General features: G+C 42.0%; 1 protein-coding gene and 1 long non-coding RNA gene across 7 annotated transcripts in view; both read right to left on the bottom strand.

The window, feature by feature from the left end:
- PALM2AKAP2 (PALM2 and AKAP2 fusion) overlaps window positions 1–21497 on the bottom strand; it is a 262238-nt gene that overhangs the window by 78676 nt on the left and 162065 nt on the right. The gene's annotated exons all lie outside the window — the stretch shown is intronic.
- LOC138733265 (uncharacterized) lies at window positions 8048–18804 on the bottom strand. Its single transcript, XR_011339396.1, has 3 exons — window positions 18655–18804; window positions 17495–17535; window positions 8048–8314 (listed from the first exon to the last, which is right to left on the bottom strand). It is a non-coding gene; the product is annotated as an uncharacterized lncRNA (long non-coding RNA).

The following is a 21497-nucleotide window of genomic DNA, read 5'->3' as shown; positions in this document are numbered from 1 at the left end:
GTGTGCAACTGAATGAGATGAACGACAGCAGATTAGACACAAATTAAGTTCTTGCTGGCGCTGCCAACTGCTTGGCCCTTCACCTGTGTCTGAAGAGCCAAAGAGATTGTAGAGGGAAGGAGAACAAAAGGATAGAGGCACAGGCTCTGCCTCAGTGGCTCTGTGGAACTGTATGGCTGGCAACTGCAATATATAGAAGAAGAAGAAGACACTGTAGCAGCAGTTTTAAAAAAGTATCCGATGGTCAGGTCGAAGTGTAAACCTCTGCACCCTTGGGGCAGGTGTGTGAGCCATTCGGGTAAGCTAGAGCAAGTCCTCCTAGGGCCAAGGCAGAATGGAGAATGCAGATGTGTCCCTGGGGAGAAAGGCTCACTTCCCACTCAGCCCATCCCAGCCGCAGTGGCCATCAGAGATGTGGGAGAAAGTTCACAGGGTTTCCACCAGTGCACGACGCAGCATGAGATCATGATGGGCTCGGAAGAAGCTTTCGCCTGGGTCTGAGGACAGACTTGGACTGACGTGGGCATGTCTGCAGAGGACTTTGACCTCTCAGCCACTGGTTCCTTGCTCATTCCTCCAGCTGTGACGCTTGCTGTGCTGCGAGAGCCGCAAGCTTGGTGCTGGGCAAGATATTAACTTAATTAAGCAATGCATTGTCAGCCATCTCTTCAGTGCAGAACATGATATTAACTTAATTAAGCAATAAAGTACTAAGCCAGATGAAGAATCTGACAGTGGTCCAGGCTTTGTTGCATTGTTGAGCAGCTGAATAAGCTTCCCCCCTTAACTTCTGTGGTGGAGGAGAGGATATATCACGGACTGGGGCTGTGGGAGTAACCTTTTCCTTTGTATTACTGGAAGTGGATATTTGGAGTGGGAAGACTGTGTTTGCATTGCAACAGAGATGAAAACCTCTGGTTGTGGTTTCTGACCTGGTTCCAGATTTTGCCAGTTTAAATATCAACTTTCCCTTAGGTTTTCACATCTCTGGATGCTCTTTTACACAACCATAGCCATGGCTTCATATCTCCTTCCTCTGCTCAGGTAGCAAAAGTATTGCCAACCAGCCCTATTTCCAAACTTTGTTGGCCTCTTCAGTGAGGAAATCGCCACCACAGGAACACTTACATTGTCATAACACAACCACTGTTCCTCCAGCTCTTAAGCTTCCTCCCAGACACTCCTCCCTGGATGGTGGTCTACATTCAGGTACCTGTTGTGGCCATTTCAATGCTCAGCTATGCTTCCCATACATGCTTTTTGTGCTAGACCCCCTGCAGGCAGAACAGATGACTTCAAGGGTGAACTGGAGCATCACAGATACCATCTTTAAAAAGATGAGTACACACAAGGGGACTACTTCCCTCCCCCCATGCAGTATGTATGTGGGGAGTGATTTGGTAACACAGTTGAGAAAAGCCAAGTAGCAGAAAGTGCTACCTCCAGTTTTGTCTTGGCTAAATACAAAGTGCTTTTCAGATTAGACAGAGGTCTTAAGCACTCCAAACTCTAAGATGGTATGATCTGAAAGTTTGCCCAGCTGTCCTTATCTTCAGATGGAAATCTTCTTTTCAACTCTCTCTTCCAAAACCTATGCAAACTACTGTTCCTTAATGCACCACTGAAAATAAACTAATGCTGGCAGTAAGCCTCAGTATCAAATGGCTGTGGGAAGCAGCAGGCTGAGGACCTCTCATTCCACCTCTCCTACTCCTGTCCATGCACTCTGAAACTTCCCACATTTTGGGAAAGCTCCCACCCACATGGAAAAAAAAATCGGAAAATATGGACTGCCCCCTCACCTTCTTTGGCATGTCTAGTTTGGCATCCTTATTCCTGAACATACTCGAGGTCAAAACCTGACCATGACATCAACACATACAGCATTTGTTAGAATCCCTCTTCACCTTGAGAGCAGAGCTCTAAAGGTAAACAGACTCGTGCATGCTTCCCTTATGGGGTAAAGAGGCTAAACTCCAGAACTCTAGCAGGACAATAGTTTTCCACATGGACTATCACTGTTGCAGTAGCATTCATGACAAAACAGGACAGCTATGTTAGATCTGCTCTTTTCAGTGCCCCCCTGACCAGGCTGCTCATCAGATTTGGGTGGTGAGACGGGACACTGGCTGGGGTCACAGCAGCACAACCAGCACCAAAAATTGACCAGAATAATCTTTATTATAAACAGCAAAGAATGCTGTCTACTCTGCAAGACCCAGAGAGTGCTTGAAAGGAGAAAAGGCATGCTTGCAAACTTACAAAAAGTTTGACAGAGCAACAGAAAGGATTTATGTTGGTTCTCAGGGCACTGGCTTTGTTTATGGCATGCCACAGCTCCTTCTTTTCTCATCTTGCATAAAGGTAGCATTAGAGAGACAGGAAGGCAGATGGGGTCTGTTCATGCTTGCCAGAAGGCACAATCAAAGTCCTATGAACAGCAGAAGAAACATGTTATTATCCGTTATTAACGGATTAAGAGACATACATGAAAGTTTTTGTAGAGAATGTGGATTATGGACCATCTGCTGATCTGTATCACCCTGGGTAGCACATTTCAGCATTTCTGTTAGGACTAAGTCTGCACAGCAAACTGAGGGTGCATTCTTTGACTGCCTTGCTCCCCACGGAGACAGAGCTTGTCTGAGGTGTGTTACATTCCCTCGCACCCTGTGCGAGTAATTTTGCATTGCTATCAGCTATCCCTTGACTGCTTGAGATGACAAAAGGTGCCTGGGGATGAAGGTGTTAGCTTCAATCTCAAGGACTAAAACCTGTCAATGTTGGATCTGAGGGATAAATATCCCTGGTGCACTGAGGATAAAATATAAATAATATAAATAATATAAATAAATATAAATATAATATAAAATAAATAAAATAAAAATTAAAAACATTAAAAAAATAAAAATAATAAAAAAAAATAATATAAATATCCAGGTGCACTGAGGAGCAAAGAAGCACAACCTTAGTCAAGATGTTATTTTCTAACTTCTGCAGATGAAGAACCGATAATAGCAAAACATGCTGTGAGACCACTTAGGTGTTAACAATCCACTGCTCTTTCAAAACACTGACTTGAGAAAGAACTTCTGTCCTGCTAGTGACTTTCTCTTAGGCCTTCTCTTTCCTTCTGTCATCCAGTTGTTCAAGTCTACCCCTACACTGATATTTCAGTGATGTTCTAGTTTAAAGCAGTGTGTACAGGTGAGTTAATTCATACCCAAAAGCCTTAAGCAGCTTGCCAAAGTCATGCTAATTAGTTGACTGAGCAAGGAATATGTTAGATATATGGAGCACTTACAGAATTAAGTTTTATCAGCAACAAAAATGCTGCCACCTGAAGCTGGAGGGTGTAAATGGTAAGAAATCAGTGCTTAAAATGAGCAGCAGGAGATAATTTACTGATCAGAAAGACTTCATATTGATGGTGGCCAGACAAAATACAGGTTTTATTACAAATGGATCCTGTCCAAGATATTCTGTATCAACTGAACTAGGGAGAATTTGAAATTCAAGTGAACACAAACTCGGATCTGATTTCAAGGAGAATTTCCATATGGAAAAAATGTGAAGAACTGCTGGTAACTAATGGCTGTTTAGAGGGCTAGTAAGATTACAAGCTGGAAAATGTATGCACGAGAATGGTAAAATTTCCAAAGCACAGAGGGTTAAATCTACTTGCATTTGAAGCTGCTGATAAAAAGCCTTAAGTTTTCAGGCAAACAAACCCATATTTGAGTAGAATCCTCTCCATCGCTATATTATTTCCCTAACTGAGATAAATGATGAAGTTAAAACAAGTTTACGAGCCCTTACTGATTCAAACTTGTGTTGTTTATTGCTTTACCTGTGGGATTTTCAACCGCTTTTGTGTGGCGCTGTCCCACATATTTTCCATTTAGTTTCTGTTGACAGATATCAACCTTTAAGATTTTTTCCCCCCTGTGCATTCAATACTGTCCCAGTTATGCATCACTAGGGAAATTTCAAAAATTTTCCAGTGAGCTGTCTTAGTTGACTAAAAAACAGCAAGGGTCATATGATGCAACATTTTCTCCTGGCTTTAGATTCTTCATATAAACTTGATCAGCCTTATTTTCTGATCTAGAGCACCAACAGATTGATTAAAAGCAGCAGTGGAGTGTCCCTAATCAGATTTTAGACCAGGCTGCCTCTCACTTTCTCTTCCCCTCTCCTTTAATTTCAGCTTCTTATCTTAAATCAGTCATGCCATCTGTAGGGTATGGCAATTAAATCCAAATCTACCTGAAATCAACAGAAAACTCTTTGCTGGCCTCATTGTTCCTGCACAGTCCCCATTGCCTGGCAAAGCTGCTGGAAACCCTTCCAGAGTAGGACACACCATGGGCACAGTTTATTAGGCAACTCTTGCTTCAGTATGAAACAGGCTTTAAAGGATATACTGAAATGGATATTAAATTGAGGAAACTAGAAATGCTGCTAACCAAATGTTTGGCATACACAACCCTTCCCAATTACATGGCTATTCTGAAGAGCAAGCAAAATAATGCACACATGCTTTCAAATCAAAATACTCATCTGTACCTCTCCAATTTAAAAAAATAATAATAATAAAAAAAATCAGTCAGTACTCAACAGCAGGCACACAAGTAAAAACACCTGAATGAAAAGAGATGTATCAACATGGAGGCCCCTTTACAAATCTGCTTCATGTGGTCAGCTTTATGAAGATGGTGAGTTGACAAAAAAGTCAGATGCTTGGGAAGGAGCCAGACACCACTCACATTTTGGGACAATTAGCCTCTAGCAAGAAAATTAAGGGGAAATTTACTTTGAAATTAAATAACCCTGTACTCTTTTCTTGCAGAACTCCTTGCAAGTTGCTACAGCTAAATCTTCTCCAAGTCCAATTCAGCCTTAAAATCTCCACGCTTTACTACTTAATATTTTAGTCATCCTATCAGTACATGCAAAGAAGGTAACTAAAGTACACTGATTTTAGAACATAACAGATCTAAAGGGGTAACTTTTGTTTGTTTTTACTTGTATACATTTGTATTTTAGAAGGATATAGGTGATGTTTTACAACTTCTATACTAAAACCAATGCCTTGAACTTAGTATGTCATATGCCTTTAAACTCCTCTTCAACAGATCAAAGCGTCTGGTAGACAACAGACATGCCTTAGGAAAGCTCTAAGAACTAAGTGCAAGGTCTTGTTAAGTCACTGTGAGGTCTTGTTAAGTCACTGTTATATATGTGCCTCTAGAGAGGCTACCACTGATTTGAAAGCTTGCCCTACCAGAGCTCTACTGAAATGGGATAGAACCGTGAACTCCCATTCTGCTTCTGTTAATCACCACATATGGCAACCGAGCCACGGTCCAAGCTAAAAAATTGAAGAGGTTTTGGATCAGCCTATGCTACCTTGCACCATTCATGGTAAGCCAAAAATCAGCAAGCAGGCAGGTGACTATTGCCCCATGAGTCAACGCAGCTGTGGCACATTGCATTCTCACTACCTCCCCACCCATGTCAGCTGGGTTTGCCTAATTCAAGCTAGAAATTAAAAGTACCAAACTGTTACTCTTCCTGACATCATCGCAGCCTCAGACTGTGAGAGCTTCCTTTCATCCTGCCTCTGCCTCGCTATTTCCTCTAACCACTTCCCAAGCTTCATCTTATGATAGTTTCAGGGTGGAGTAACACAAGCCCAGAACCACCAAAAATTCTACACATTTTAAACTATTAGTATTTGCTCCACCTGAGACCAAGTAATACCCAGTTCTAGCAATGCAAAAGTCTGGGTAAACCATAAGCAACACAAGTGCTTCTGCCCTAAAGCAATGGAAAGAAAAAAAAAAAGGTGGTAACCTTTGGAGACTCCTTCTAACTTCTGTGACTGGCTGGTCCTGCAGGGGGGGGATATAGTTATGACTTCCAAAAGTATGTCCAGAAACAGTGAGAGTTAACCTAGGAGGCTGAAATTAAGAACCTACCTCACATTTTACATCCTTTTCCTCTTCATTCATGGTAGAGGAGATGACTTGTTACCTATAGTCATACCAAGACTTGCAGAAACTTCAGCTTGTCAATTGCAACCATTAAAAAGTGGTTTAGGTTCGAATTTTACTGGAACTAGTATACAAAGATACAAGTTGATTTTATTCTTTGCTGGGACCTGGTAGCCTTGTGGAGTCTCTCAGTAGCAATGCTGTCCACTGAGCAATGAGCTGTATCTGCTTTCTTTATTCTTTATTTTGTCTATCTAGGATTTTATGACAAAAATGTATTTTGTAACAGGTTTATATACTGACTTAAATCCAATTTCCAATCTTAATTAGGGATGTAACAATGAACAATTAACAGCATTAATCTATCCCTGCTATTTCACTTAAGTTATAACAGGAACTAGACCATCAGGGAAATAAGTTAAAGACAATTTGAGTTGAGAGAAAAGTCAGAACAAGAGCTTGGGATCTGCATTCCTCCAACCGCCTGTGTCCATGAGAAATCCTGTGGGCAACAAGGAAAACAGGAAAAGGTGGGATGCTGGGCCTACTCACAGTCTTACGCAAGAACTTGCGGGATTTAGACCCTGCTGCTGAGCATGTGCTTCAGTAAAAGTTACTTCAACACAAACTAAAGAAGGCTAGTGTCAAATCCGAGTTTATACTTGCCTGATAAATACAGAAATGGAATATACCCCACCCTGCTACCAACCTTAAAAATGCATTTTCCCATTCCCTTGATAGGAGGCAGGCTGGACCAGGAAAGAACTTCTTGCACCAGATGTCAGACACGAATAATTATTTACTTGGTTAAGAAGCCCCTAGTAAAAAGCCAAAATGCTAAATACCTAGTTGCTACTGACTGACAAAACCCAAGTTGTAGTCATGCTACTCAGAAAAAAAATACAAGACTGTACTCCGTGTGGCTTTAGTGTTTTGCTGGAGCAACCCAGTTATCTGCTGGAATAACTACCGAACAGCTTCATAATGAGCACTGTAAAATAGATTTCATTGTCACTGAACTACAAAAGTAGTCAGAGGAATCTCTGAGTCTTCAGAAGGGCTAGCATGGAAATGAACAGAATTCATTGATTATGCCTTAAATTAAAAAGAAGCAAAGCACTAATTTTTCTATTACAAATGGAGTTGCTGAAACCTTTTAGAGAAACAGCTGTATCTTTAACAGTTCTTATTCAAATCACATGATAATATCCTGAGGAAAACTAAAGCCTTGCTAATTTTTTCCTTCTCAACAATATCAGTTTACCGCTCAACAACACAAGGGTGGAGGAGGAAATTCCTTTCTTCTCACCTTCGAAAAAAAAAAAAGTTTCTTTTCAACAACCTAGTACAATAAGTTTGTCATCAATTGTTTGCAGGAAACATCTCACAGTTTTTCCTTCTATGCAGTGAGTTTGATCCCAGCAGGTTTACCTAATTTTGTGAAGAAAAAAAAAGCCACATATATATGAAAGGCAAAAGCCACGGTCATATTAGAAATCAGAAATCCCACTGACCTCAGTACAATTACCCACACAATGCTCACAGAAGATCCTGGCAATGTATAAACACAAGAGCAGAGCAATTTGGATTTAAAAGTGAGAAGAGGCATATGTGACTTCACTAAACAACAGTAGCAAAAGTAGGGAGTACCAAAAGCTTACTCCGTTCTGACAGAGTGCCAAATTTACCACCGCAAGGAAGAAGTAAATAACAGCACATGGGCACCACTTCCACTATGGGCCAGGACTAACAGGGATTCCTAAATATCTTTTTAATTTTGGTTGTTAAACTGTACTGTGAATAAATGCTTTGGCTTGCAGTGCCAATACTGCAACACACAGAAGCAAGAATTTGAGAACAAATCTTTACTTTTACTAAGTCTCCTTTAAAAGGTTCTCTCTTACTGGAAAGCTATTTCTGATGCAGCTTTCTGATGCTGCTTCTCTTGGTAAACTTCCAAAGAAGGTGAAAAAGCCAACTGCTGCTCTTGCTTGGAAACCTCTCCTCTTGCTTGAATCAGTCAATGGTAATGCAGTAACTCACAGATGTTTCAGAGAAAGCAACACTTTATAAAGAAACAGAAAGGCATACATGAATTTTGCTTTTGGGCTATTTGCATTTACTCATACAGAGGCCAGTGTCAGTTGAGATCCTGAGGTCTTCCTCTCCAAAACTAGGGCACTGCTCCTGGTCTACCCTTTGTAAGGGAATGCAGCACTCTGGGAGGACACCAGGAGTAAGGCCACTCCTTCAAGATCTGTTCCGGCTTCATGTTCTGGATGAGTGTTATGCGTGCCTTGTATACATATCTGATGCTGGAAATGCAGAGAGGATATATTAGCAAAGTGAAAAGACTTGCCTGGTAACCACATTCCAGGAAGGCTTTTGTAAATGCAGGCAATATCTTGGGAGCAAAAATGTAATTCAGTCAAGATGAAATAAGTTACAACATGAATAATTCTATGGTGAACCAGACTGAAGGACTGTCATAGTGACAAAGGTTTGGGGGTTTTTGCTTCTCCAGCAGCTGGGGCACTTACTGACATTCGCTGGTGTATACTGTTGGCAGCTGAATTTGGTTCAGCTGATAAGCTTCCCTTGGGTTCTTCTAACTGCCCCTGTCACACACCACATTACTTTTTTCACACACAGCTTATGAGAGCAAGAAACCTTCAGTATCAGAGCACTTCCCTGAACAAAATGAACCAACCTTCCTGTCAACCTCACATAAATCAGACAGTGACCAGAGCTGCAAAGGGTTTAGGACTCAAACTTTACTCTTGTTTAGGCCCTCTAAGCCCAGTGCAAGCAAGTACTTCAAAGAGAAAATCAACACTGAAAGAAGAACAGTTTTGAAGTGTTTACAAGACAACAAATAGATTAAAAGTAGAGGGAGTGGATAGCTTGCCCTGCAGAACAAGAGACTGGCATTTGGGAAGGGGACACTGTGCAAAGGCGACTCAGACTGGAAAATATGCCAGTGCAAGAGCTGCTTGCTCCCACTGAGTAAGGAGGTGAGACAAGGCCATTGCCCTGGCCAAGCTGACTCCCTCGGTCAGTCCCCTGAGCAGAGCTGCCTGCTCCAGGGGACTGACGTTATCTGCATCTTTGTACCTCCTCCCCATCACAAACTTCTGAAGTAGGGCCCTGCCCTGCAACTCCAGGGAGTATTATTTTTTTGTTTTTATCTTTGTAACAGCCAAAGCAAAGGAAACTCTGGCAACAGTGTCACAGGCTGCAGGAAATACTGAAGAGAAAACTAGTCACATATTCCTCGGTTCATCTGCATTTGTTAGCAGACAGGAAAATCACAGGGGCTTCTCTTGCCAAACCATACCTGCTGGCATTACTGAAAGTCTGGGTCTTGGGTCTGAGCGATCTGCTGTTTTGGAGAAGGGGTGCTTTTATTACAGCTTTTCAGTGAAGGATATAAACCTCAGCATTTAAACAACAAGAGCAACAAAGGCTTCCAGAGAAATTGTTCTTTCAGACTCTTCTGATCTTTACAACAGACTCTAAGTCTAAATGGTTTTGTTAGGTTTTAACTCTGCAGCTCAGGAACCAGCATCATAGAATCGTTAAGGTTGGAAAGATCCAACCATCAAGTCAGCAAGTCCAACTGTCTGAAACTTTAAATTTATTTTTTTTTTAAAATTTCTCTTTACGGGCCATAATTTGTTATCAGTGAAGCTGCTTTTTAGGCAAATAAAAGAGAAGTCTACTCATTCCTTAGGACTTCTTGTAAGCTGAAGAAGAGAAGAGTTTGATTTTAGTCTCCTTAAGAGGTTTTCTTTCTATGGAGACATTCACATCATCTATAGCAAGCTCCACATCAAGCCTACTCAATCCAAGTAAATCTGAATTTATAAGTAGTAAATGCTGAATACTGTTCAATACAGTTCTACAGCATGAATTATTACTGTTTGCTCTTTTGTAGCTCACTGATGTCCAGCAACAGACTGTACACACAAAATCTGTTTCACTAATCCAAAGCTAACTGTATGGCCCTGCCCAAACATCAGATACAGCACAGGTCTTTTTCCATACTACCCATATCTTAAAATGCTCAAGGTGTTTACTAGGAGGAACTTGAGAAATTTTGTCAGCATGACCCTCCATAATGGATTTCCTCTGGTGCTTGAGCCACCACCATGTTCTTGAGGAACTTAACCATCAGAACCCTGGCAGCGTGCCTAGCAAAGTGAAGTCCTCCTGCCATGAAAGTGGGTCGCCTTTTCTTCTTTAAAAAATTTGTGTATCCTGTTTCAGACTTACATTTGCCACATTAAAAAGTGCAAGTCTTGCAATGTCTCTACTTCTCCCTTTCCCTTCTGTCTCCCAAGGAAATCAAAGCATGCATTGGGTTCACCAGCTAAAAAGAAGATTTAAATGGCATGATGCATTCCCCAACACAGCTGCACTCTGACAGACAGCTGATCCCCATGGCACATCAGGCAAAGCACATACCTAGGTGCAGGCCTGCTAAATACAGAGTCAGCACCCATCCATAAAATACAACCAACCCACTGTGCATTGCTGCTACACTCCTATCAAGCTCACAGGTCCTTGCCACCTAAGAACACATAAAGAGCTAGCAGAGCACCCATAAAGGTAACTCAGCATTTTGGCATTCTGACATTCACTGCTTACTCCCCGAGTCTGGACCAGCAACTACAAGTGTGCCTGGAGGACACAAACCCTCTAAGAAAACGTGTGAGCAAAGATCTCTGGTCTGATGTGTCATGCTTTTTCTGCAGAAGTGCAAGCATTTGCAATAAGTAAAACACAGAAGAATCAACCCCTCCCACAAAACTGAGACAGGGGAACAACCTTGTGCCCAACCCCGCGGTCCTCCAAAAACCATGCACTGGAGCATGCGTACTGTCCGCATGACACATGGTTATCATGAAGGCAAAGGCAGCATGTTACATTGGCAGAAACACTTTAGCCTTTACTTAGCTGGAGTTCTCTGCAGATGAATATTTCCAGTGGATGCAACTTGGCCACAGCTTTAAATGCCATCTGGCTCTCAACTTAATGAACCCTGGCATAAGTAACCTCCTCTCATTCTTCTTCTTCCACATTCAGTACTATTTTTAATGGAAACCGAGTTGTTGATGTGACAAGACTTCTTCATATCTTTTATTTAATTTTGGTTTGGTTTGGTTTGCTTACCAGTGCCTAACATGAGGACACATCCACTGTAACATCTGTACCTGCAGGATTCCAGTTTTATTTTCCATTCTTCGTAGAGATGTCTCACAGGCATGGGAAACAGAATGCTTTAAAAGTAACATGTACATGCTCCTATTCCCCCACAGATCTACATCCTAGGCCACTGGTGATCAGTTGGCAACATCCCCTTCGGCTGTCATGGAAAGTGCTGGTTTTGACAGTTCACACTGCCAAGAACATAGGGCGTTGGCTTGATTTCCCTTCAGAAAGCTTGTGATAATCCAGACTTTTGGATACCTATCCAGCTCATCACAGAGAATTCGCGTCCTTTACCCAGGCCAGCAGGATACATTGACTTGCCACAGTCAACAAGAACAGCAGGCAAGACATGCTCAGGAATTGAACTTCTGGGTTTCCCACACATGCCACAAGAAACAGTGAAGAACAAAAGTTTTGCTGTTGAATCATTGCTGCCATACAGATGAAAGTCCTGAATTATGGAGAGGCTTGGTGAATGAATGAGAGACAAAATAGCCCAAAAACATTTTATTTAGAGCAGAAAGCATCTGATGACATCTGACCAAAAGACCTGAAGGAGAAACTCCCCTACAAGAAACAGTAATTCTGTTACAGGCTCTTCTTTCCAGCACAGCTGATTCTGAAAGACTTGTTTACATACCAGTCAATCCCAGTTTGCCTCAACTGCCAAACAGTACTTGGCACACTACCATGACAATGGCTACCATCATATCTTCACCTACCTTCAAGAAATCAATAAAACCTCTATGGAATGAACTGTCACTTAAGGTTAAATTCTGGGAAGTCCTGACAATGTGCTAATAGATTCATAAACTGGCTCCAGAAATCTCTAAGTATGCCAGTAGCTGCTGTCGGCTTTCCAGTTACAACTCCAAATGTCATTTTTTTTCCCCTAAGGCTGATTCTCCTGGAAAATGCAAAATTACCTGAGCTCCCCACTGCTATCTCTAAACTCACTACATGGAAAAAGATTTCCAAGAAATTTACAGGCTTAAAATATATCCTGGTCAAAACCGTCATCTAATTAAAAGGAATTTTGAATATAAAGTGAGAACTAACCTCTAGAAACCTTTGTCAATATACACTCTGATCCATGGTACCATCCCACTTCTGTTCCCATTAACCAAGCTGCTAAACATATTTTATACACCACAATGAGCCTTACAGATTATCTCCCCAGAAAACCAAACAGGCAACAGGACAGGGGTGCTGAGAGTGTCCATCCAAAGCACTGTTAAAAGCCCTCATTTTCAGAAAGTGAATGGGCATCTCTTCTGTCTATGTTGCCGCCTCTTTTAAAACATTTCAGGCAGAACAACCCAAATTCCCCAAAACTCCCCAAAAGTCTGGCTGCTGCTCTGCTTCCTCAGAGCTGCTGTTCACCAGGGATTCAGAGAGGACTCCCACAGACTTGAGAACTGGAGAGGAAAAACAATCTTGCATTGGCAAGAAGATACATGAAGGAAGCTGATTTGTCTCTGTTTGATGCTTCTAAGTTAAACAAAGCCAGGAATTGAGGTAGAAGAGTATAAGTGAAAGTACAAACTAAAGCAGCCCAAAGATTATGATGGGAAGCATCACAGAGACTGAGGGCCTCAAATGGATGCAGGACTGACTCAGGCTCCTATCAGATTAAACAGCATCTAAAGCCAGCACAAGTTCTTCTACACTACTCTTCAGATCTGACTATATGACCAAAACAGTTGGACTAATTAAGCCATTTTCAGTATATTCCCTATATCTATCAGTTTCACAAAAGAAAAATACAGAACTGCTGTAAATAGTTATACCATTGAATTTTATGACGTGAAGGGTCTTTTCCAACCTGAATGATTCTACATTCTATGAAAATTCTGAAAAGATTCAAAGAAAGGGAAAAGACTTAAAATAATTAGACCACAATTTTGGCTAATTTTTTTTTTCACTGCAACCAGCAGCAGAATCAAAGAACAAGAATGGAATGGATCAGTCAAGATGTGTCAGAACAATGCTGCTGGGAAATTGCTCCAATGTGTCCCTGTCCCGGCCACAGGCTGCGAGCAGTTGAAACAATATTGTGTCAAGACCTTAATGTGTTTCAATTCTTGCAGTTGCATTTCCTCCTCACACACTTGGTTCTCCTAACTTTCCTTGAGACTTTGGCTGGCCACAGTCCTCTCCTCCTCAGTAAGAATAAGCTGTGCCTATAAAACACACCTTGAAAACACAGGGACATCAAACTATGGCGCAAACCACAATGGCCTCTTCACCTTGGGAGTACTTTTAACTGTTTTAAAATCAGATTAAGTGATTCTGCATTTATTGGTATTAGTTCCTCCACCAGCGTGTGGGCTCTCAAGAGCACCATCAGCAAAATACTTTTCTTGCGCTCACTCTTGGGGCAGAGTAGCAGTTAATGGGGAACTCTAAAATTGGAAATAAAATGACCTATTTATGAAGGAAGTTGATAGAATAATATTTAAAGATTTGAGATTGGCTTCCCATTGTCTTTCATACAAAGCTACAGGAGTGCTATGATAAATTCCTAACAGAACAAAACTAGAGAGGCAAAAGGTTTGTAAAAATCCTGCTGTTTAAATCTTACCTGCTTTAATAAAAATAATATTTTCTTTGTTACTCATGGCAAAATTGCAACTTTTATTAATAGATTTATACTGATTTAATTAGTTTAACAGTGAGTTTGGTCAGGATGCTAACACAAGTGTACATATCAGCAGGTTCCTATTTCTAGTCTGATGTAGTCCTGAAGAGTTGCCCAAGAAGAGTTACTAAGAAAAAGAGAACTTCTTAAAAGTTTTTTCAAAGATGAGTAGATCTGGGATTGTGCATTAGCAATCCTATTAGGGAATTATTCTCAACCGGCACTACTAAACTTGCCCCACATTTGATGAGACACAGAAATAGAGCACTCCAAGCATGTATACAAATCTCTTTTTCCCTGGAGTACTGGGGAAAAATGGATGTTACTAAGGTCAAGTCAAATAACAGTGGTCTCATGGACCCAAATAATGAGTCAGAAGATATCCACTTGAATTCCTGGATTTACTAGATTAAAAAACTCAATTGTGATGTCAAATATCAGTCCTAGAAAAGAACTGTTAGGAAGGAAGCTACGTATGTCCTCATGCATTTGCATCCAGGCCCAAGCTAACTAAGTTACTCAGTCATCAAGGTAGTGGTATTTGTGGGTTTTCTGTTCTATTTAGGTCAGTACAATCCTAATGAGTCTCCAGTTTAAGGTATTTTGCAGTTATCTAGGCAGGAGATAGTTTTTCTCATTACTTTAGTAAACCAGTAAACTTTAGATGCTAAGGCAAAAAAATACACAGATATAAGCCACTTATTACTAGTACTACTACGCCCATCCTACCCTTAGAAAGTTTTCCTGATTCATGCATACATAATACAAACACATGTTATATAAAGCAATACGAAAACACGTAGAAAAAAGGCGGTGGAATATGGAGAGCCCTTCCCTTCCAAAGTACAAAGAGTGATGTGAATTTAGCAATTTACACACTGAAAAATTTGTGCTCTATTACCTTTTTAACACTGAGAAAATGGAGAAGAGGGAAATTATGAGACCCATAGCCACAAAAGAAATTAGTGAAATCAACACATTCTGGAAAAGCATCCTCTTCCCCTGGATCATGACTCATCTCTTTAGTCAATCAGATAAATCTGGGAAAAATTATATAATGAACAGGACACCCTTTTCTGAGTCAGTAGTGCATACCAAAGTGTTCCCAAGCACTTATGCAAGTATTTTAAAGTAGTATTCCTAACCCTTCTGAAGATGTATTTGTGTTTTGAAGGAAATATGCTCTATTTTAAATGTGCTATTGTTTTTCTCTGTTGTTTAGTAAGGGATTAAAGAAATCATTCCCTCTGCTAAACAATATCTAGGGAAAATTCTAACGTTATCAGTATCTTGCACATAAGTATCATATCAAGTGGTATAACACCTGAGTACTGTTACACTGAAGTATTTTTACCACAATCCTGAAGAATTACTCAAAAGGCATAGATCTACTTTCTCCTATAAACCCAGTATCTTACTGCTATCAAATAAACAAGAAGGGAAACTCTGAAGTCTAACTTAATCAACTACAAATTCAAGTCAAAGAACCTTTTTTTAAAATAAAGGACAGCATGACTTACAGGTGTAATGGACTACTGAAGATTTTTTCATCACCAAAAATAAGCCCACAATTCATATGTCTAACCCAGAATATTAATATGAAAAATCTCATTCAACATCTACATTCCCACAGTCAACCACAATGGCTATGATAACAGGTTACTATTAGGCTACTAAAAAAAAACCTTTCCAATCTGAGATAAATTAGACTGACTCACTCTCTGGAAGCACCTTGCACATTTCCTGGACCACAGAGGTAGTTTACATTACCAACTCAAATCAGGCATGTCATTTTCAGATGGCTGAGATGAAAACCAAGTCTAATTGAACTGCCCTAGGACAGAGGAACACTGCAAACTTTGCTTCCTCATTGAAGACTGCAAAATCATTCTCCAGCTCTCCCTCCATCAAGCTGTATGATAGAAGTACATTCTTAGCAGCAGCAGCAGAATCTCAGACAGGAGATTCAAACGAGTATGGACTTCACTGAACTACGTTCATCTTGCCACAAGTAATTAGTATTTATCCTTTACAAAGATTAAACAGACTGATGTAGAATATTAATTTACCAGAGCAATACAACCCAAAGTCTGACAACTATTTAAGGAGAGAAATAACTTAAAATTTTGGAGATGCAGAAGAAAAAGAGTACTACTTTGGCATATGACTCAAAAAGAATTACATAAATTATAGATATAATTGCATTTGCTGGCATTCACTCAGTGCTGCTGTTGTATTTCATAATTAAACTTAATTTTATAGAGCTGTACTCTAGTGGTATAGGTCAGCAGTCAATTAAAGAACATCTCTTTACAGAAGAATGCAACACTCAACCAAGTGCAGACCAATGTTTTTCCCCACATAATTTGAATGCCAAGACTGCCTGTTATAACTTCAATGGACTTGCTCCTAGTGAATGGGAACTTTGGAAAGGACTTTCCCTCAATGAATTTGAGGTCCAGAATTTTGCTGGAGTACCTTCATTAACTTTTGGCATCAAAACAAATACAATAATCAGCCTAGAAATGGCAAGAAAGTAATGAAGAGTCGTATCAAAGTAACACAGAATTTAAGAGGGACTTTTGACAGCCAAACAACAGGGCACATAAAAGAACCAGGATACAGCCCTTCTGCATAGACTGCTAGGACAGAGAGGTGCCAAAGGTTCTAGTTTTTCTATAAGAACTGGAGGGCATGGGGTGTAAAAATAAGAGACAATTTTAGCAGCTTGAACAAACCTGTTTACCTCACAACCACAAATGAACTAACTGCTGAAGTCAGAACTGCCTGAGAATCAGTACTGCAGCACATCTATGACAGAAAAATCACGCTGTGAATGGTGATAATAGGGACAGTTCTAGCTGTTGCATTATGTAGCTCTTGATGTCTTGCTACAAATGCAGTATCAACAGTGCTTGCTAAATCAGCAGGTGTTTCCAGTAGCAAAAGAGAGTTTTGCAGTTTAAACAAGGCAAACCAGGCATGGATTAACTTCTCTCATTATTGAACTTTACATCAGACTGCTCTGGATTTTGCTGGGTATACTTCTCATGCTACACCCTTCATGATCCTGCATTCTTCATAGAACCAAAATTCTCCTGAAGTCAAGAGGACTTTTGCATAATTTAGAAGGACTTAGAAATCATGGACACACCTCTTAGTACGGGAGCTGCACATTCACAGAGAAGGAAAATAACCATTAGCAATCAACAAAAGCCACCAATACCAGCACTATTATAAGACACCTATAAACATGGCTTAATTTACTTAAGAGTTCATCAGGGGCCTGTGCTCTTTGGACAGGTGCTTGAAACCAATGCAAACCCCAAGGTATCAGTTATCTAAAGCCATTATCTGTACGTAACATTTCAAATTTGTGCAAACTTACTTTGGCAGATACTATCAAAGGGCAGTCCATGGACTGGCATTCAGATATAAAGTGAAGATGAACTGAATTAAAAACACTTAATGCTGACCAGTCAGTAATACTTACAATGAATAAGTTTGAGCTACAACTTCATCCTCTGCTGTGTGCAAGGACACAAAAGCTGCGCTCTAAAAACATATGAAATAACTCACACATCTCAGGATAAAGAAGTCATGTACTACTACAGATACCAAGATACATATATATATATACCTTCCTTGGGTTCCTGAGGCTGGTGAGGCCAGAAAATGTAACTGTGAAAGTGAAATAAATCCCTGTCAGATACGCAAAACCTCTGCAAAACACTTACACTGCATGAATACAAATTGACATACCAGAGCTATGAGACAATGCCAGAATCAAAGGATATTATTACAATGCTGAACTGTTAATCACAGCTCAAAATAAAACAACGTTTATTTCACTGGAAAAATCACAACTGGGGCATCTGCTCTATCTCTTCTAACATTAGGCCGGTACTTATTGCCCTAATGGACCTCTTCTGGGAGCTGATAGGCAATTCTTCTTAAGATAAAAAATGAACTTCAATATGTCGACTGCTCTTTACGGCTAATGATTAATATTATCAGCAGCTCAAACATTTATATCCATAGTAGCTGCCTGCCTACCCACCTCAGTGGTAATTTCAATAACTTTTTAGGAAGACACACACCAGCGTTTGAGAAGTTTACACTGCAGTGGTCCTAAGCGGAAGCCAAATAAAAAGCAATAAAATATTTAAAACTCATGCCTCGCCGTTACCGAGGGATCTAAAAATAGAAAGACTTGGAACAAAGATACAGGAGATTTTCAGTTCAAAAAGGAGAGTCCGGGAAAAATTGAGATGGCCATGAAAAAAACATGCTGATTAAAAAATAATTACGTCACGGGTTTCTCGGGATCTCAGCGAGCCCCCTCCCCCCGGCCCCCGGGAGGCTGCAATGTCCCCGCTCCCCCAGGGGCTGCGGCGCCGGGGGATGCGCGCACGGACCCGGCTCCCAGCGCCGCCCCCGCCCCGTCCAGCGCCCCGGGAGCCCCGGGAGCCCCAGGGCAGCGCGCACGCCTCGCCGGGTGGGCAACGACCGGCCGTGTCGCGTCCTCCCTCCCCCCTCTCCCTCCCAGCATCCCCCCTTCCCGTATTTTCATTCTCCCTTCCCCTCCTCGGCTCTTCCCCCGCCGCGTTTCGCATCCGCACCCTTCGCCCTTTCCCCTGCCCCTCCGCGCATCTCTACCGATCGCCTCCCCGTTTGGCTCTCCCGCTCCTCCCTCCCGGCGTTTCCACCTCGTTCCCCCCGGCCCCTCCGCGCCCGCAGCCCACCCAGGGCCACGCGACTTGCCGCCTTCTCCTCCTTCCCCTCTGCACCCAGACTGACCGACAGAAGGACGCACGGACACCGTCCCCGCGCGCAGCGCTACCTCTCCAAAGCGCGCAGCGTGCGCCGCAAGCCCCGGGCGCAGCACGTCGGATGCCCCTTCCTCCTCCTCCGCCTCCTCCTGCTTTTTCCCCTCCTCGCCCGCCCCCTTCGCCGACGCCAGGAAGAGGGGGGCACAGCGCCCGCCCGCCCGCCCCGCCCCGCCCCGTCCCGTCCCGGCTCCGCGCATCCCGGCCCCGCTCGGGTTACCCGCCGCGCCGAGCGCTCTCCTGTTACGGGCGGAGGCGGAGCGGGGCGGAGGAGCTCCGGGGATTTCCTGAGATGTGGCTTTCGGGGTGGTTTGATGTTGGTTCCTTGGGTTTTGTTTTTTCTTTTATTTTTCAGTTTTGTTTCTTCTTTTCTTTTTCAGCTTTGTTTCAGTTTTTTCGGGTTTTTTTTAATAGATGCAGTGAGCCTGACTTTGATGAGCTTCTTCAATGTCCTCTTGAACAGTAGGTTCACAGTTCACAGTAGGTTCTGGCAAAGATTTTCATTGCTGTGCTGCTCCTCCTGCAATGGACCGCTGCCTTTTGTTTTTGTTTTCCATATGAACGTAACTACAAGAAGGATGTTGAGGCTCTGGAGCGAGTCCAGAGAAGAGCAATGAAGCTGGTGAGGGGGCTGGAGAACAGGCCTTATGAGGAACGGCTGAGAGAGCTGGTGTTGTTTAGCCTGGAGAAGAGGAGGCTGAGGGGAGACCTCATTGCTCTCTCCAACTGCCTGAAAGGAGGTTGTAGAGAGGAGGGAGCTGGGCTCTTCTCCCAAGTGATGGGGGACAGGACAAGAGGGAATGGCTTTAAGCTCCACCAGGGGAGGTTCAGGCTTGACATCAGAAAAAAAAATTTCATGGAAAGGGTCATTTGGCATTGGCACAGGCTGCCCAGGGAGGTAGTTGAGTGACCATCCCTGGAGGTGTTTAAGAGACAGGTAGGTGAGGTACTCAAGGACATGGTTTAGTAGCAGATAGGAATGGTTGGACTCAATGATCCAAGAGGTCTTTTCCAACCTAGTGATTCTATGATTCTATGATTAATTGTCCCCTCAGCTCCAGTGCTGCAGATAAGTAACAAGTCCTAACCCTCTCTTCAAGCTGTTCATGGGTTTGCAGACTTCCATTGTAATTCTTTCCCATCATTCCTTCTCCTGGCTGAACACTTGTAGGTTGTTTATGAATGCCCTTTGTTGATGGATCGTTCTGCACCTCTTGCCATCCCTGATGTCTTCTTGAACATCATCCAGATCTAACAGATCTTTTTTGAGATGAAGAAACACACACTGTTTAAGATGTAGGCAAACTGTTGATTCATACAGTGAATTGTATAAAACGTAATGATGTTTTTCTCATAACAATATTTTATAAGGAAGTTTTGAGCACAAAGCTGATGTTTCCATGGAACACATCTTTTATGTGTAACCCCATGATTTTACTCCTGCAATGGCCAGCTCAGAGCCCACAATTTTACATGGTTATTTCTCCATGTGCACCATTTCATATTAACCTACACTGGATTTCCTATACAGCCCTGAAAGCCTCGTAATGTCCTTGTATATAGTTCTTCACAGTCTTTCTTATTGACTTGAGAAAATTAATACCATTGGTGAACTTTGCCCCACTCCAAGGTAAGAGATGAGTATGCTGAAGAGCACGCATCCCAGCACTGATCCTTGTAGAACCCCACGCTATCCAGTACTTCCCTCCATTGTGAGAACTGGTCATTTATTCCCATATTTTGCATTTTATCTTCTAAGTAATTACTGAGCTATACCAGGGCTTTCCCTCCTGTTGCTATCACCGCTTAGTCTCCTTAAAAAACTTTATCAAGAGCCTTTCAGAAAGCCAATCTGATAAGGAAATTAGATCACCCTTATCCACATCTTTGTTGACCTCAGAGACGACCAAGAGGTTTGTTTAAGGCAGGACTTCACAGAAGCAGTGTTGACTCAGGTAGATTGCTTTAATCCAGGCGTCCTTTAGCTCTAACCCAACTAGCATCTCAGATTCTCCAGAGTCTGCATTGAAGATTTACATCACATTTGCCACCTTCCACTCTTCAGGTGCCAATGTTTTAAATTGGAGGCTACATGCTGCCGTTCATAATTCAGCTACTGCATCCTCAGTATGAAAACTCAAGGACACAGATGCTCACATATAGGCACATTTCTGCCAAATGCATGGCAGTGAAAAAGGCTTATAATGTGAGGTAATGGTATACGAACATAGATGTATACATGCATAACTGCAGACCTGTAATCTGGCGCTACTAATGTAGGTAAGAAGTTGTCTTACTAACTAACTTTATGTAGCCATGACCCTCTTTGCAAAGCTATATGTCTGAAAGCATGAGTGTGGTACAAGCAAAACCCCACCAAGGTCTTTGATTCAGGGAACTGTTTTCTGTTCTCCATATCTGCAGTCATCTGTTTTCTTTTTCATACTCTGCTGCAGATTCTCTCAATTGATGATAGCCTTTTATTTTAATGCATAACTTTTTTATTTGCTATTAGCATCTGGTGTGGGAAGGAGGAAGGGAGACCAGCTCTGAGCAGGGGCATTTCAGCTGCACCACACAGGAATGTCCTCAGGAATGCTTGCAATTTAGTTACCTGCCCTAAGACAGGACTCCTACCCTTTGTCCTTCTAGGATACAGTGCAGCTGTGCAGGGCATGTTCTAGAACCACACCATGGCTCTGTTAAGCCTATTTGCAGGGAGCACACAGGGGACAAAGGAAAGCTACACTACCAACACCTGACTGAAGCAATTGTGCATGGGCGTTCATCACTGCTTACACCCACCAGCCTTCC

Source organism: Phaenicophaeus curvirostris, chromosome Z (genome assembly GCF_032191515.1).
Source record: "Phaenicophaeus curvirostris isolate KB17595 chromosome Z, BPBGC_Pcur_1.0, whole genome shotgun sequence".
Lineage (NCBI taxonomy): Eukaryota > Metazoa > Chordata > Aves > Cuculiformes > Cuculidae > Phaenicophaeus > Phaenicophaeus curvirostris.
Note: the sequence above shows the minus strand (reverse complement) of the source record. Positions and strands in the feature narration are given on the sequence as shown.